The sequence below is a fragment of the Musca autumnalis genome, unplaced genomic scaffold (genome assembly GCF_047663935.1).
Source record: "Musca autumnalis isolate F117 unplaced genomic scaffold, ASM4766393v1 scaffold_3, whole genome shotgun sequence".
Taxonomy (NCBI): domain Eukaryota; kingdom Metazoa; phylum Arthropoda; class Insecta; order Diptera; family Muscidae; genus Musca; species Musca autumnalis.
Genome location: NW_027411866.1, coordinates 35,880,544 through 35,892,835, shown reverse-complemented (window position 1 = coordinate 35,892,835; position 12,292 = coordinate 35,880,544).

The following is a 12,292-nucleotide window of genomic DNA, read 5'->3' as shown; positions in this document are numbered from 1 at the left end:
TTTCTATGAATTTCCAGCGACCCCAAACTTGTCTGCAAGAATTCTACTTTCTGCGAGAATTTATGCATTTAGTGGAATGATGTGAAAACATAAAAATTGAAAATGTAACGAATTTTCATTCATGTTTTCCAAAATATTCAACCAAATGTGAAAAATTATTAGTTTTTTAAATTCCAATAATTTATAGACATTTCCTTGTTTTGTTTACAAATACAACTGGCAGTAACGTTACAAACAAAAACAAATTCCTTTGTGGTTGTTGTTCGAGTTGTATTTGTTGTAGTATTAACTTTACCTTGTATTTGTTCTACCATGCATTATGGGAATGATTTATAGCATTTTATTTCTCTGAGAAAAGCTGTTTTTTGATTATGGTCGAATACATTTTTTAGTAAAAATATTAATTGCATCACCAAGAGCCTATTTGGGATTACAGCTACTATTTCTACAAACATTTCAATTGCTTTGGTTATAATTTGATTAGCTTCCGATATTTGAGTGAACTTCAAAAATATTTTTCTGCGGTAATTAGACGATAGTTATTGTCCATCTAATACATGTTCCGAGGCAATGTGAATAAAAAATCTTTTCTAATTGTTTTATCGTGTGAAGTTAAGAACCCATGAATGCCCTCTTCACGATATTCAAAGCCAAATATATTATTTTTTATATAACGCAAATCGAATCTGTAACGCAAATCGAAACAAAATCTATAATTTTTTTGTTAACGCAAAGCGAGGCAACGCAAATCGAGGTATTAGTGTACATATGTTCTACCTTTTTCACCACACACGCCCTGGGTATACGTCGGTATATACATAGGTATGGGCCTTAAAAAGGCGCAAAGTGTTAAATGAAAAAATATATAAAGGAAATATTTTTCATTTCAAATTTTTTTTTCATTTGACAGTTTTTTCCTTTTTAAAAGTTTTCATTTCACATTTTCATAGAAACAGAATTGAGCCCCAGCTCCTGGAACATGTTCCATGGTATGGCGCATGACACAATTATTGTTATTTACTTAACACCTTCTTATTCCATCATGGGTTGGTGGCAATGATATAAATCATTTTATCAATATGAAACGGATCAACATTATTTTTAATTATTTTATTTTACGTTTTCTTTTGTTTGCCATAAATGAATTTCTCATGTGTACATATTTCCTTTTCTTATTACTTTACGTTTACGTTTCCAGTAACTTCATTCATTATTAGATTAAGAATAAAGCTGGAAACACATACAACGTTTGGGTAAAATTTTTGTGTCGTTTTGGCCGTTTTTGCACTGTTGGGCATGATGCCGAAAAATTCAAATTCATTTGAAATATATGCCGGCAAACACATAAACGCTGGACTTTGGTATCGTCGTCGCCCTGTTGTTGTTGTTTTTTTCTCGACGCCCAACGCAAAACTTTAATCAAACGTTGTATCTGTCCAGCGTTTATGTGTTTGCCGGCATATATTTCAAATGAATTTGAATTTTTCGGCATCATGCCCAACAGTGTAAAAACGGCCAAAACGACACAAAACTTTACCCAAACGTTGTATCTGTTTACAGCTTAAGTCTGTCTGGTTACTTTCCCAGCAAGAATTGTCCAGCAAGAACTTTCTCAGAGAGTAAGGAGTTTTTATTCTCTTTTGCTAGAAAATTATGAAAAGTAAACAGACACTTTCCCAGCAAAAACCAGCAAGCAATCAGCTGACTTGCCGAAACAGAACAATTTGTCGGGCAATGAAGGAACCTACGGAAGCAAAAATGTGTATTTTATAAAAAATAAAAAAATAAAATGACCCAATAATGAATTTTTCCAACTCGCAACTTTGTTCTACAAAAAAAATAATACAATTGGACTTGCTATTTCCGCAATAAAATTGTTTTTTATATTCACAAACATAAATCAAAGAAAAACTAGAAACAGATGATTGATTGTTTTCAGGAAGAAGAAGAGTTGTAAATGTTTGCTGGAAGAAATTTGTCCAGCAAGAATTTGCAAACTCTCAGAGAAAGAACTGTCAAAATGTCTCTCTCGAATCGCTCTCATTTGCTGGTTTTTTGTGTTAACAGACGACTTCCAGCAACAATGGGTACAAATTGTTACAAATTTTAGGGTAACCAGACAGACCTAATACAACTCACTCTTGAATTTAAATTTAACAGCTAAAAACACACCTCTGTAAATATATTTAATACTACTACTTTAAGCAACTATGTACTACTAAATTTTATCATAAATGACTAAACGACTTTGGCGCTTCTCAAAAGTGAAGCTAAGTAGAATAAAATTCAATAAATTCGTTCATTCCTCTTGAGCAACTTGAACTCTGTACATCAACCTCAGTGCTTCCTTAAGTAGTTGAAACTGATAGCAGAGCATCAACCGCAATATATGGTCTGTTCCTTTACTTTTGAAAATGGTAAAACCGGTAAAAGTAGTATAAGTTGTAAACTGCTCCCATATGAATTGTATTGTGCCTGAAGTAAAGGAACGCTTTTCGAGTAAAAAGTGGTAAAACTGGAAGATTCTTGCACGTAAAGGAACACAGCTATAGAGAGTGAATAAGTATTCTTTCAAAACCTAAACATTTGGTGTTTTATTGTATGTCCTCATACAACCTACGAAAACGGCCTATTACAAATACCAATTTGTCGATGTATGGAAACAGCTTCGAAAAATACTTCCATTGCAGAAAAAGTATACAAATACTCCAGGGGCTCAATTCTGTTTCTATGAAAATGTGAAATGAAAACTTTTATAATGGAAAAACTTTCAAATGAAAAAAATTATAAAGGAAACATTTTTCATTTAAAATTTTCATAGAACAAGAATCCAGCCCCAGGTTATAGGCCCAACATCGTCTTTGGAGACTTTAAGGTTCATCATGAGTTGTGGCATTCGGTTCTCGAAAACGATAAGAGGGGTATAGTGCTGGCTGAGCTGATTGATAGCTCTACGTTTTGCACGATCAACGATGACGCCCCTATCGGAATTAAGTGGGGTACACACGATCAGTTTTGACTGTCAGTTTTGCTCAAATAATCGGCTGCTTGCCAGTATGGCCGCTAATTTCTGTCAGTCATCAGGCAACCACAAAATATTTTGTGGTTGCTGGACGGTTTGACATTTATCGATATTTCCGAAAAATCGACAGTCAAAACTGATCGTGTGTACCTCGCTTTAGCGGAGAGTGTCAGAGTTCTCCAGACATAACTATCGTGCAACTCATTTTTTTGAGTTACCGACAAAAATTGGTAACATTAAAACGAAAAATTATGAACGAAAATTTAAAATAAAATTTTACAACACTCTTGCTATCGGTTAAAATGTACGACTACTTTTTATTCGTCGCTAACTTATGATTGGTTTACATTTACGAAACCCACTCGATTTCAACTGTCAACTCCGTTGCTTAAACGTCAAATGAAATCGAATGGATTTCAGATGAGTTTTCATTTGACGTATACACAAAGGAATTGACAGTTGAAATCGAGCGGATTTCGTAAATGTAAACTAAGCATTACCGAAAAATATCGCTAATTACCGAAATTATAAGCATTTTAATTTTATCGATAATTGTCGGAACAGAATTCCACTACAGTGGGATTCTCTAACCCATTTTTCGAGTTACCGACAAATATCGGTAAAATTAAAATGCTTATAATTTCGGTAATTAACGAAAATTTTCGGTAAGTAATAGCACGGTTGCACTAGAGTTTTTTGCCGGGTTAACCCACGTCGAGAGGATTTATTTGACGTTTGCGCTGTGGAATTGACATTCTAAATCCAAACCCACTGGGTTAATCCGGTTAAGTGTAACCGGGGTATTAGCAACCAAAATAAAGCTGTTGCTAAATCCTATCAATAGCAACAGTGCTATCAACTTTTATTGATACTTTTCATTCATAATTTTGCGTTTTAATGTTACCGATTTTTGTCGGTAACAGAATTCCACTACTGATGTGATGCGTAATTTTACAGAATTCCACTACTGATGTGATACGTTATTTTCGACGTCTGCGCTATTTTTTTTTAATTGCTGCCAACGCAAAGCTTTACCCAAACGATGATTGTGTTTTCGGCTTAAGTCCTAGAGTGGATTCATTAAAACAATGTCACGAAATTATGCGTCCCTAGATCGAGTTCCATAATAGAATAATATAATGAAATTGCGGTAGTGGGGACTAAGAATCTAAAGTCCGGCACACACTAGAGCGATTTCATTAAATATTGCATTAAATTAAGTGTTCTTAGATCGAGTTCCCAAATACAGCAATTTTATGATATAAAATATTATAAATTACTTCACTCGATCTAGGGAAGCATAATTTCATAAAAAATTTTCAATGAAGTCACTCTAGTGTGCACCGGGACTAAGATCTAAGAATTCCTAAAAGGGCGAAACCTATAACTCTGTGTGTTGCGTGTGCGTTTAAAAAAACAAAATACGTGTATTTCAATTTGCTTGTTTTTTTGTAATATTTATATTTTTTTACATACAAATCAACTATTTTGTAGGATCTAGAGGGGGACGGCTGCCCCTCCCTAGCTATTCCTGGCTACGCCCTTGTATAAACGTACTATAAGAACGCTTAATTTCATGAAATTTTTCCAATTAAATCGTCCTAGTGTGGACCGGGACTAAGGGAATACAATGTTTTCATTGAACGAACAACATCCAATAGCAAATTGAGTAAATTACTGTCGAATCGATTATCCGTAATGCCTCCGGTCTCGGCCGTAACGAATAATCGAGATCCGACTGTATTTAGTAAACGAACATACCTAATATTACATTAGCTTCGTTCCAGTACTTTTTTAATGATAAAAGTGTCAAAAGAGCAACCTGTTGAAAATGAGTACAACACACACATTTTTCCAATATGTACGGGAACGGAAAAATGGCAGAAAGTCAAAAAAGCTGGAACAAATGTCAATGTCGGCGTTTCAGCCAATCGGAAGCCGGCAAACATGTTGCACATTTTTGCTCGCTCAAATTTGTCGTGTAAAACGTTTCTAAAGAGAGAGCCATTCGGCGCCATTTTTGTTCAAAGAGAAGTGAACATTTTGCAACTGTTTTGGTGTACGGGAACGCATATCGGGTAAAAATGTGCAAAATGTGTTAAATGTGTAAAAACTTTTTAGTTTTGGAACGAAGCTATTATGTGTGTTCGTTTACTCAAAATTTGTACAAATTGTTACTGGATGTTGTTCGTTTACTCTCCAGTGCAATGCGAAAGACCTTAGTCGTTTACAAAAAGTTACTGGACTTGTACAAATTATTGAGTAAAGGAACACACCTATTAACAAAAATTATAAAAATGCTCCATCAAATTTAATCTCAACTGGTCTGCTATATGTTTTTTATGGCCTTCTCATCACCAAATCACATTTCGGAATGCCCAATTTACATATGTATGTACATATGTACGTTTAGTTTATATTTAAGAAATGCTAGAAATAAATGAAGTGCATTTACATCGGCTTTTGCATCAATTAAAATTACCGTCAGCTGATGTTTATCCGCATACACACGGAAAAAAATAATTTAAATTAAAATTATGAAATATAAATAAGAATTTCATAACACAAATGTTCATCGACTAACTTGACTTGTTCCAAAAATAGGCTGGCATAAAATACTATGGTGTTGTTGTGATGCTGCTAACGTTATTTTTGTATTGTAAATGAAGAAAAGTACTACCTGTTTAACAAGTAAATAACGCAACAACCCTTAAACCTGAAGTATTTCCTGATGTAAATGGGTCTTCAAGAATGTCCGTGTCGTGAATTACAAAAAAAAAATTATCGCATTTTTATTTTTTTATTTTATAACAAAATTTTGGAAATGTATACACTTTTATTTATATTTGGAAGAAATTATGTTATTAAGTCACGGTCCATACTAAAGTGATTGCATTGGAAAAATTGCATGAAATGATGCGTCTCAAGATCGAAGTAGAAGTAATATCATGAAATTGTACTGGGGAACTCGATCTAGTGTGGACCGCGTCTAAATTCATACAACTATAAATACTGGAAAACATTTATTTGACTTACGAATAGTTTAAACGCATTTTATATTTAACATGTTTTATAAAACATCTGTCAAATAAATGACGTAAACTCCCAAAAACTGCTTTAAGTACAAGTGTAAAATGCGTTTTACCAACAAATTGTAAGGGCGTTGTTGTAGAACAGAAGCACATTTACTCATAATTGTATTACATATCCTAAACAGGTATTCTATCGATAGAATACCTCGTAAAGAGGTCTTCCGTGAATAGAAGTCACCTAAAGAGAGCTTCAATGGTTTGAAGACCTCTTAGAGGAGTCCTTTATGAAAGGAAAACTACTAACGGGGTCTTCTGTAAATAGAAGTCCTCCTTAGGGGGAACTCTTAACAAGATCTGCTATGGATAGAATACTTTCTAAAGGGGTCTTGTTTGGTAGAATACCTCCCAAAGGGCCTTCTATGGACAAAAGTTTCCCCTAAAGGAGTCTTCTATGAATTGAATACCTCCTAGAGGAAGGAAAACTTCCTAACGGAATCTTCTACAGATGAATTAGAAGTCCTGCTAAAGGTCTTAAATGGGCATAGTGGTATTTTATAAATAGAATATCTCCTAACCCTGCGTTTACAAATGACAGGACAGTTGACTTCATGTATTGATTGTCAAAATCCCACAACTTGTCTGTGTGACGTAGGCGTCCCGACAACTGCAAAAACAGTTTTAAAATTTGAATGAAAATCGTCGATTTCTTTTTGTTTCCCGTTCACATATTTTGTTTATGTCCATGTTCTTTTGTTTTCAACACATTTCAATTATTATTTCACCTATTTTTACAAAAATGCCAAAAATTTGTCTTCCTTACTGTCTGTGAAAAAATGATGGACAGCTGGGAGACAAATGACAAATGTATGTATCTGTTAGTAAATCAGAGTTGTATTTGAAGACAAACTGTCTGGTGTAAACGCCTAGTAAATGGGCCCTTTTTGGAAAGTAGGCCTGTTAACAAGGTCTTCAATGGATATAGTACCTCCTAAAAGGTCTTCTATAAGTAGAATACCTTCTAAGGGGTCGTCTAGGGCTTATATAGATTGAAAGCCTTCTAGACGGATTATATATGAAAATAAGACCTGCTTAAAGAGTTTTAATGAATAAAAGATAAAATAAATAAAAAATATTTATATTTAAATAAAAAATGGAAGCCTTCATTTTGTTTAACATTCCACTTAAGCCCAGGTCCACACTAGAGGGATTTCATTGAAAAAAATTTCATGAAATTAGGTGGTCTTAGATCGGGTTCCCCACTACAACAATTTCATGATATTACTTTACTATGTAACTCGATCTAGAGACGCATAATTTCATGAATTTTTTTTTTAATGAAATCTGTTTAGTGTAGACCAGGACTAAGTGGATATATGAAATTGAGAAAATCATAAATTAATGTCATTGGGGAAATTTCAGGCCGTGATTGAAATTATAATACTATGTTTACATTTACGAAATCCACTCGATTTCAACTGTCAATTCCATTGCTCAAACGTCAAATGAAATCCAATCGATTTCAGATGAGTTTTCATTTGACGTATACACAAAGGAATTGACAGATGAAATCGAGTGGATTTCGTAAATGTAAACATATGCTAAGTTTACATTTACGATATCCACTCGATTTCATCTGTCAATTCCATAGCTCAAACGTCAAATGAAATCTCATCTCAAATGCATTGGATTTCATTTGACGTTTAACCTATGGATTTGACAGCTGAAATCGAGTGGATTTCGTAAATGTAAACATAGCAATAGTCTAATTGTCTCCACTTACCATCTTATAGCCCATTTAGATATGACTTCATTAGCCGGATTTAGCGCATTATCAGGTTTTTTTTGCTGAATCCGGTCATAATCTGCCAGATTTCCCATACAAAAATAAATCCTCCTATTGAGTGGATTTGTTTTAAATCTGGTATAAATCTTCGTATACAACTCTGTTTTTTTGCAACATGTTGCTAGAAAATACAAAAAGTTGCAAGCTGGCACAAAAAAAGGTAGATGCATCGGTGAATTGCTACACTAAAAATAATTTAAAATCTAAAATTTTGTAAACAAGGCGGAAAAATTAAATTAAAAATTAAATTTGTTTTGATGTACAAAGTTCATTTTAATCAACCAAGACTAATATTAATGATATCTAAACGATTAAATTATTCGTTTATTTATAGCATTTCCAAATTAAATGAAACCTTTTCCAAATTGAATGAAACTTTTTTCCAAATTGAATGAAACCTTTTCCAAATTAAATGAAACCTTTTCCAAATCAAATGAAACCTTTTCCAAATCAAATGAAACCTTTTCCAAATCAAATGAAACATTTTCCAAATCAAATGAAACCTTTTCCAAATTGAATGAAACCTTTATTTTTATTAAAGAAAAAAGCCAGAATATTTTGAAAAGAGAAAGAAATAAAAAATTATATGGGTTTTCACCGATTTTTTACTAAAATTCTAATCTTAAGTAATGACATAAAAGTGCACCTCCCTGTATGTTTGGCTTCCCTGAACTTAAATATTTCATAATTTTTAAAGCTATAGCGAAATAATCCTAGAGAGAGAATTTAGTTTAAAAAATTCCTAATAATACTGCGACACAAAATGAAGGCGAAAATCTGGGGCAGAGATAATTCCTTTTGGGAATGAAAGCCCTTTTTGAGTATATTACGAATCCCGAAGGACAGATCAGCCGTGAGTCGATGTTCCGAGATATGGCCTGATTAAGTTTCTGCTGAAGACCATGTAAGGCATCTGAAATTAACGTTATATCTTTTGGTCTGTTCCACAACTGCAAGCATCTACTAATTTTCACTATTTTTTCCGATAACATAAAGGAAAAATTTTTATCGTAGTAAGAAATAGTAGCTTCTTGCAGGTTCTGGAACAGAGCATTTGTTAACTGTCATTTTAGGGTCTTCACCAAAAACTTAATCACGCCATAACATTTGGACTCACGGCTGATTTGTCCTTCGGGATTCCTAATTTTCTCAAAAAGGGCTTTAATTCCAAAAAAGAATTATCTCTGTCCAAGATTTCGGTTCACAGTGTAATAACAGGGGCTAATTGTAGTACTTAATGAAGTGGTTCACGATTTGCTGCTTGGGGAATTGGAGCGTTAATTTAGCTGTTCGATACTATGCCCAACCATGTCAAAGGTATTACGATCTATTGTCCGATCGCGTGGTACCACTTTGGCACACAATTTTATTTTTGAAAGTTTTTTTAGGATAATTTGTATGCAATAACTTAATAAGTAAACGAATACACATAATGATAGATGATAGTAAAGGTATTTTCAAAAATAAAATTGTGTATCAGAGTGGTACTACGCGATCAGACAATAGATCGTAATATCGTTGACGTGATTGAGCATAGTAACCAACAGCTCAATAAACAGGACTGCTCCAATTATGTAATGAGTATGTCATTGAAAATTCAACAAGCAGCAGATCGAGAACCACTTCATTATATAATACAATTAGCCCCTGTTATTATTAGCAATTTTTTAACCCTTAATTCTTTCTATAACCTTATTTGATGCTCAACACTTATGAAATGTTTAAGTTCAAGGAAGCAAAGCATGCAGGGAGGTACACTTTTATGTCATCACTTAAGATTAGAATTTAAGTAAAAAATAGTTGAAAACCCACATAATTTTTTATTTCTTTCTCTTTTCAAAATATTCTGGCTTTTTTCTTTTAATAAAAATAAAGATTTCATTCCATTTGGAAAAGGTTTCATTCAATTTGGAAAAGGTTTCATTTGATTTGGAAAAAGTTTCATTTGATTTGGAAAAGGTTTCATTTGATTTGGAAATGCTATATTTTAGATGGGCAAACTTCGATAAAAATAATTCTTTATTTGCTCTTTAGTTAGCATTAGTAGCATAATGTGCTAACATTTTCAGTATTAAACAATTAATTTGTAATTTGAATTATGTTTTTGAGACGAATTCAGTTTACAAAAAATTCTTTTGACGTTTCAAATTCGATCAGATGGGCTGATGCATTTACCTTGGTAATTGTGCTATGAACAAAAATCAGCTGACTGCCATTTAAATCCTCCAAAAATGTATATCTAAATGCAATGAGATTTGTACTGGATTTATTAAATCCAGTCGAGGATTTATGGCTAGTCTAAATGAGATAATAGATTTTGGAATGAAATAATTATGTTTTAGAATGAGTAGTAAATTGTACAATATATATGTAGTTAACTAGTTGATGGATTAATTTTCTGTAGCTGGTCTTTAAACGCTAACAAATAACCCGCTGAGATTCGGATCATGGTGTGTACGCGGTCCCTACGTATGGGGACGGTGGTCCTCTCGGTCGGAAGCGGTGGGTGTGAGTGGCGTTGGGAACGTTCGAAAATAAAGTGGTAAAACTTGATGATTCTTGCACGTAATGGCTATATTACACTATATGCTTTATTACATGCACTCCGTTTCATGTCAATAGCACATTTCAAATTGCTTTTTGTTACTTCATTTTAGTCGATATCCGTGAAATAACCTCGGGAATGTTTATATATCTTGGTTTGTAATCTTATGAAGTAGCTTTCAACAAAAAGTTTGGCTTCGATAACGTACCGTTATAATTTTTTTTTAAATTTTCTTTCAAAAAGTCCAAAATTTGTACGGTTTAAAGTGTTTCATCGGAATATCACATTCTTTAATAACTTGGGTAAAAATGCAAATTTCGAATGCTTCTGTTACGATTCCTTAAAATTGGAACAAATAAAAGCTATTTTAAGTTTGAAACGCTAAAATTGGTCGAACTATGACTTTAATACCGGGAAAATAAGACCTTATGAAAGCTGTGGACCTTAATTGTCTATAATACGTTAAAAATTTGGCATTAGTTGGCAGTTTCTTGTCAGATTTATGAAGATATAATGAAAAATGAATGATAGAAGACAAATGGTGCAAAATAATCTTGAGCTTCTACTGAAATTTCTGTACATTTCTCCCTAAAACTTCAAATTCCTATGAATCCTGGAAATTGGAAAACACATGAAAGCGTGTACACTAGTTACTTGAAATTATGTGTTTTTCCCAAAAAAATGCTAAATTTCATGTCAATTAATTAAATTTGCTTACATTGGCCAAAATAACAGTATGTTTGGACACAAGATGTAAAGGCCAGAACCAGAGCCTCTTTGCAAATCCGCCTGCGCTCTCCTTTAGGAGGCTCTGGCATTCCTTTATAATTTGACATTTGGGGAAGCAAGCAAAGCAAGCGACGATTGGTTCTGTTCTGGCCTTAAGAACGGCCCTAATAGTACGTTTATATTTACGAAATCGAGTGGATTTCAACTGTCAATTCCTTTGAATATACGTCAAATGAAATCTCTTTTGACATCCATTGGATTTCATTTGACGTTTAAGCTACACTAGTTGAAATCGAGTGGATTTCGTAAATGTAAACCAAGCATAAGCGTGACTATTTTGAAAAGCAAATGAAAATGTTAAAATAAAGCAAAAGTAGTAAAAGTTGTAAACTACTCCCATACGAATTGTATGGGGTCTGAAGTAAAGGTAAAAAGTGGTAAAACTTGAAGATTCTTGCACTTAAAGGAACATAGCTTGTGCAATGAACAGATAATGCAACTGTTTCATTATTATTATCATTTTATTTTTTTGTTAAAATAAAAAAACACTCAAACAACAACATCAAAGAAAATGTATGAATCTACAATGTAGGGTAGGTTCGAAAATTAAACATCCCATCACGTCAACAAGACTATTGTGATTAAAATGCCTTCAGGCTGTCAAAATGTTTGTTTACGTTTTCATACGACAAATTTACAATTACAACGAATTGGGTGAAATCAGCTGGCCTTATTACGCCACCTTATAGTACGGTTACACTAGAGTTTTTTGCCGGGTTAACCCACTTCGAGAGGATTTATTTGACGTTTGCGCTATGGAATTGACATTTGAAATCCAAACCCACTGGGTTAATCCGGGGTATTATATAATTATATATTACATATAACCGAGTTTAATAAATCCGCTGTATTTCAAATGTCAATTCCAATACCCTGTTTGGCCATAACCGGATTTAATAAACCCACTGGGTTTCAAATGTCAATTACATAGCTCACATAAATCCTCATAAAGAAGGTTAACACAACAAAAAGCTCTAATGCAAACGCCGTTCAAGTCCTATTTAACAGGTCGCGTAAAAAGCGCAACAACAACGCTATTTGTATGTTTGTTTAAAAATGTA